At 49.2% G+C, this 5,651-nt stretch overlaps 1 protein-coding gene across 1 annotated transcript in view; it reads right to left on the bottom strand.

Moving 5' to 3' along the window:
- The window catches only part of CARM1 (coactivator-associated arginine methyltransferase 1), a 39,530-nt gene that overhangs the window by 32,762 nt on the left and 1,117 nt on the right, over positions 1 to 5,651 (bottom strand). The window lies entirely within an intron of this gene.

Here is a 5,651-nt window from a genome sequence, read left to right on the forward strand (position 1 = left end):
GAGCCAATTTTTATTTTAACCTTACAGTGAAGCAAACCCTGTGGGCAGGTCACTCACAATTCCTGGCCATAGGTCATGGCCTTTGCTATCTGGCCCAGATACCCTAGGCAGAATTCACCATTTGTTCCATAGCACACTTCTAAGGCCTCTGAGATGCTTACTGGGGCAAGGTTAGGTGAAACTATTTGGTTATACTCCTGTCTTCACTAGCCTAGAAGCTTCCTCACACTTCTCTGTCCCTCCTCCCATCAACTCTGTAAGTAACCCACTGCCAGAGTAATTTTCAGAAAATATTTGCTCCCCTTCCCCAGTTTCCTCCACTCCTCATTCCACTTTGCTCCAGACTAAGCTGCTATCTCTCTCCCTGCCACCTCTACCACTTGAGCACCTCTCCATAAACTAGGAAGGCCGTTCCCAATGCTCTATGTCCACATCCTACCCACTGTAGCCAATGTGACTATCTCTCAACATCTCTCCCTTTCTCCCATAGAATAGAAGCACATGGCTGCTCAAACCATATCTCCCAGCCTCCCTTATAGCTAGCAGTAACATGTGACTGCATTCTAATCAATGGGATGAAAGCAGAAGTACCCTGATCTAGCTTCTGAGAGCTTTCCTTAACAGGCCCATGCCCTTAATGAAATCCTGTCTCATATCCCTAGAAACCAAAGGGTAGTGGCCAACTCCAGCCACTACCATTCTGAGATGACAAGACCTCACCCCAAAATGGTAGAACTAGGTTATCTTCAAGCACATAGGCCTCGGGACTTTATTGTGAGCACACAAGAAATAAAATGCCATCTTGTTTAAAGCTATTACCACGTTGGGGTTTGAGTTGTACAGGGATATATTCTGACCACCTCTATTCACTGAACCCCTCTACAACAACACATGGGTCCCACAGTCCTGACCTCCAAAGCCAGGGAACATTTCTACCTTCCTGTCACTTGGTCAAGCCCTTTCCAATTTTAAGGACTGTTCTAACAGGTAACAGCCAGGGTCACAACTATACATCACAGTCGTGAAGGTATATTCTACTTGGCCCAAGCAATCAGGATACTTCACAATCAAAACACATACACAAAGAAAGGCTTTCTAGTTCTCTTAATGCCATGGCAGAACAGACAACTCCGGCTTGGACTGGGTTCCCACAGTGCCCTCCTCTTCCTGCCTGCTTCTTTCAAACTAGGGGTCTACAAGCTTTTTCTGTCAAGGGTCAACAGTAAATATTTTAGGTTTTGCAAGACAACTGTGTTGTTAGCTGAATGTCCCCCTTTGGGTTGTTCGGGTTTTTTATCAATCCTTCAAAAATGTAAAAACCTCCCCTAGCTCTGACTATTTAAAAACAAGTGGCTGCCAATTCACCACACGCCCTGACTGATACTATTATTCTTTCCCCAGCTGCCCCCAAGGTCAGGCAACTGAATCTGTCAACACAGGTTCCTGCAGAAACAGGGGTGCAGTAAATGCTCACTGAATGATGGCAGCCAGCAGCAGGCGCCTGGATGCCCTCCCAGCACTACCTTCTCCGTTGTCACCCATCTTGACACTGAATGTACAAAAGGGTAGGCACACAGGCCTCTTTTGCACCCTCTGCCCACCCCCAACTTTCAGGGTGGGGGTGACAGTACAAGGAGTGTGACTGAAGAAGTCACCAGGTTTTTACAAGAGTAAAACCCAGAGTTTTTCCTCTGGGGTTTCCCCAGCTGGCATGCCCCCCACAAACCGTAACTTAGCCCATCAGTTCTGGTTACACTTAGCCCCTCCTTACACTCTTTGTAGCCAAAGGAACAAGGAGAGTCTAGAGAACCAACCAAACGGCATAATGCTGACCAAGAAAGAAATGTGACAGTCATCTCCAGAAAGGGTGCCACTGAGCTTTGGAACTGAGAGTCGGTTCTACTTTCTGCCCCACAAGAAGCTTCCCTGGGAAGATGCTTTCTTTTGAGGGAAGGAACCTACCTTCAAGAGGTTAGGGCCCTCACTGGTGGCACAGTGGGTTAAAGCATAGCACTATGAAGCTATCTCAGCCACTGCAGCATGATTTCGATCCCAGGACAGGAAGGTGACCCACAGAGCATGGCAGACCTCTCCTGATCCACCTGCTGCTCCCCTCAGCAGTGTATTTCAGTTCATCTGCCTGTTCTGCTCCCCACTCTGTCTCTGGTAAATCTTCACACCCCCCACACCACTGGTCTGTACCCCGGTTCAAAGAGCATGCAATGCCTCCTCAAGGCCCAGCAGCCTCCACCTCAGCCCCGAGAAGATGGCCTGGTTTACCCAATGCCATGGACACAGGCCAGGGTGGCTTCAAGTAACATGAAGGAATAAGGAGGGTTCCCGCTGATTACAGGGTTAGTGGGAGCTCCATGTATCTGTCATCTTTCCCATGTGGAGGGTAAAAACATCAAGGGACAGGGATGTAAACCCGTCTCCTGACCAGAACACCTAAGGCAGAGGCTACAGCCCACGGGGCACTCTCCTATCTGCTGGGGACGGAGGGTGGTTGGGCAGTCTTGCAGCATAAAGGGATCCCTCCTAGAAAAGCCATCTCTTTCCCATTCCACACCAATGACATCACTGAGAAGATACCTAAAACTATGTACCTTCTACCACTGGACACCCTGCTCCACACCCCACAGTCTACCCACCCACATTCATGAGCCCTGGAGGCATACTTTCATTGTGGGTAAGGAAACTGAGGCTATGAGCAGTTAAGTGTTGCTATGGAGGTGGGGGGGGGAGGGTGAAATGACCAGGTCAAGATTACATAGCCAGCTCTTCTGACACCTGTGACTATGCGGGTATCTCTTGTCACAAACGTTTTCTCTTTGCAAAGCAGCAGCGGCAGCTCTCCTGCCCACCTGACTATGAAAGTTGACTCCTTTTCCTTTCTCCTTTTCCCAATAAACCTGTCCTGTCCTTTTTAAATGTGGAGGGGGGAAAAAATGAAAGGAAAGGAAAGAAAAAAGACCACATAGCCAGTGACCCCATCTGTTAGGTCCTCCTCCAGGACCCTTGCCAGCACCCAAGACTACCTCTCATCTATCTCCCAAAGGTAAAACCTGGAAGATTTTTGTGGGTATCCTGGATATCCTCTGTCTTCCCCTCAAAAGGCTCCAATCCTGGGTCTGGAAGCCCAAGCTATAGCACAGGACTCCTGTCACTTTCTCACCTGGTCAAAGCATTTAGATCCAAAAGAAGGCCTAAAGCTTCCAGCAGCCTGGATGACCCTAGTCATGAAGAGGTACTCCCCTTTGTCCTGCCCAGCTCCCATACCTCCCTCTGTCCCCAAAGGCTCACCCATCTTTGATCTTTTCCTGCTTCACACCCAAAGGCTGAGCCTGCTTTCAGATGTGCCCAGGGACTTTGCACTCACCAACCACACTTCAGAGCCATACCTCTCTGGGCACCCCTCTCCCCAGGTCTGTTCAGACAGTGTGGCCTCACCCCAAGGTGTAACCCAACCCACCTGGAGACTACCGCCAGTTCATTAAGGTAGCAGGGCCTGCCCCATGCCACACAGGCAAGCCACCCCATCCAAACAATGAGGAAACTCAGGCGCAAAGTCCCACAATTAGAAAAGTGGCAATGTATGCATGCAGCCCACAAAGTAAATCAAAAGCTACGTAAGCCCAAATCCTCACTCTCGAACCTGGAAAAATGGGTTTTGCAGATGTAATTAAAGATCTTGAGGTAACACCCGCCAGGGTGTTTAGGATAGACCCTAAATTCAATGACATGTGTCCTTCCAGGGAAAGACAGGGTTATGGAGAGAGGCCATGTGAAAACAGAGGTACAGAAGTAATTCATAAGCCAAACAACACCTAGAGGCACTGGAAGCTAAAAGGCTGGGAGCCTCCGGTGGGAGGAAGGTATTAAAGACACCTTGATCTCACTTCTGGCCATAAACTATGAAAGAACACATTCCTGTCTTTTTAAGTCACCAAATCTGTCAAATTAAACTGGGAAAGTAATGCAACCAAGTTCTTAACTCCACACCAATGTTACTGGCACATAAAAGGAAAGAAATTCTTTCAGGCCCCTGGGACTAGACCATCTGAGACTAAGCATTTATTCAAGAAATGTAGGCTTTCTCTTCATCATGAATATTTCAGTAAGGAATCACCTCCAGGAGAGAACTTTATAACAAAGTTGATACTATCAACAAAATACAATTCAGACAAAATCCTGGGATAAAAATGTTAAGAATGAGACCCCATGTGTGGAGTATATGGTAACCACCTAACCAGTAATTCCATAAATATGAACCTGTTCAAAATTTTTTTTTAAGTTTATATACAAAAGAAAAACCACTCCACCGGAACGCCTTGCTATAAAAAAGCCCTGAGACCATAGTTTGAGACATGCTGCATTACTTTATTCTGTTCCCATTAAAGCTTGTTGAATGAATGGCCATGCTTGCCATCTGGGATGGAGGTAGGCAGTCCTACACCTTCAGTAAGCTTGAGATGCTTACTTGTCTGTCCTGAGCTCCCTTCCTCCCTTTTCCTCATCTGGCTCAAAAGGGCCCAGCTTTGTCCCCAGCAAAAGTGTGGACCCTTGGGAGAGAGACACAGCTCCTTTAGTTTGGGTTTTCTAAGTAGAGGCGCAGGGAGAATCCGGTGTGAACCATATGCTTTACACCCTTTGGACCCCTGTTCCCAAAATGGCAAAAAAATTCTCACAGGCCAAAGCCAGTCAAGGCCTTCTGAGTGGCTCCCCAGAACTTGGGTGCAAGAAACCTGAAGAGACAAAGCTGAATGAAACAGAATAGCAAAATGTGAACAAGAATCAGGAATCGGAGAGAACAGAGAAGAGTAACAAGAGAAAGGAAATGGATAAACTACAAAAACTCCGGGGCCTTTGGCAAAAACATTCTGATTTTTTCCACTGAAACCTTAGTTTTGAAACTAGCTTCAGAAAATGTCACCCAGGTTCTCATATCCCCAAAAGAGGAGATCAAAGGCCAGTGGCGGGGGAGGAGGCTGCTACTCTTACTTGGGAGCTGGGCATCTGGAAGAGGCCCCCTCTCCCTGTCTACCAGGAGCACATACAGTGACTATACCACCATACAAGGGCCCTCTCCCCAGATCTAGAAGTTAACCACCGGGGGTCCTGAACACCAAACCCTCCAGATGGGTGGAACCAGGTCCTACAGAATGACTACTGCTTCCCAAATGTCCTTAGCAGTTCAGAGGGGTCTCCCCTAGCTGGCCAGAAGGGGCCCACACCTCTCTCTCACCGCTAGAGTGGCCACACCCGCCCCCAGACTCACACACACACACACACACACACACACACACACACACACTAAGCCCCATATCCCCAGCTTCCTCCGAATTCACCTTCCACTCTCAGCCCCCCACTTCCTGCCCACCATCCTCCCAATCTCAGGGCATTCACTCACCTATTTCCCGCTTCCCTTACTCTGGGCACCTTTACCCCCAGCCACCACGCACACCCTCTTTTCTCTGCCCCTCGACTCGGTTCCTCCACACCCCTCACACCCGCCGCCCCCCACCCTGCTCCTGCGACTCGGATCCACACTCTACCCAGGAGGCCCCCCACCGCGGCCCCGTCCCTCCATCCCCGGGTTCCCCAGCCCAGTCGGTCGGCCTCGTGCGCAGCCCCCGCGCGCGGCCCGGCCC

The sequence above is a fragment of the Condylura cristata genome, unplaced genomic scaffold, assembly GCF_000260355.1.
Source record: "Condylura cristata isolate star-nosed mole 26May11 unplaced genomic scaffold, ConCri1.0 scaffold00025, whole genome shotgun sequence".
Classification (NCBI taxonomy): domain Eukaryota; kingdom Metazoa; phylum Chordata; class Mammalia; order Eulipotyphla; family Talpidae; genus Condylura; species Condylura cristata.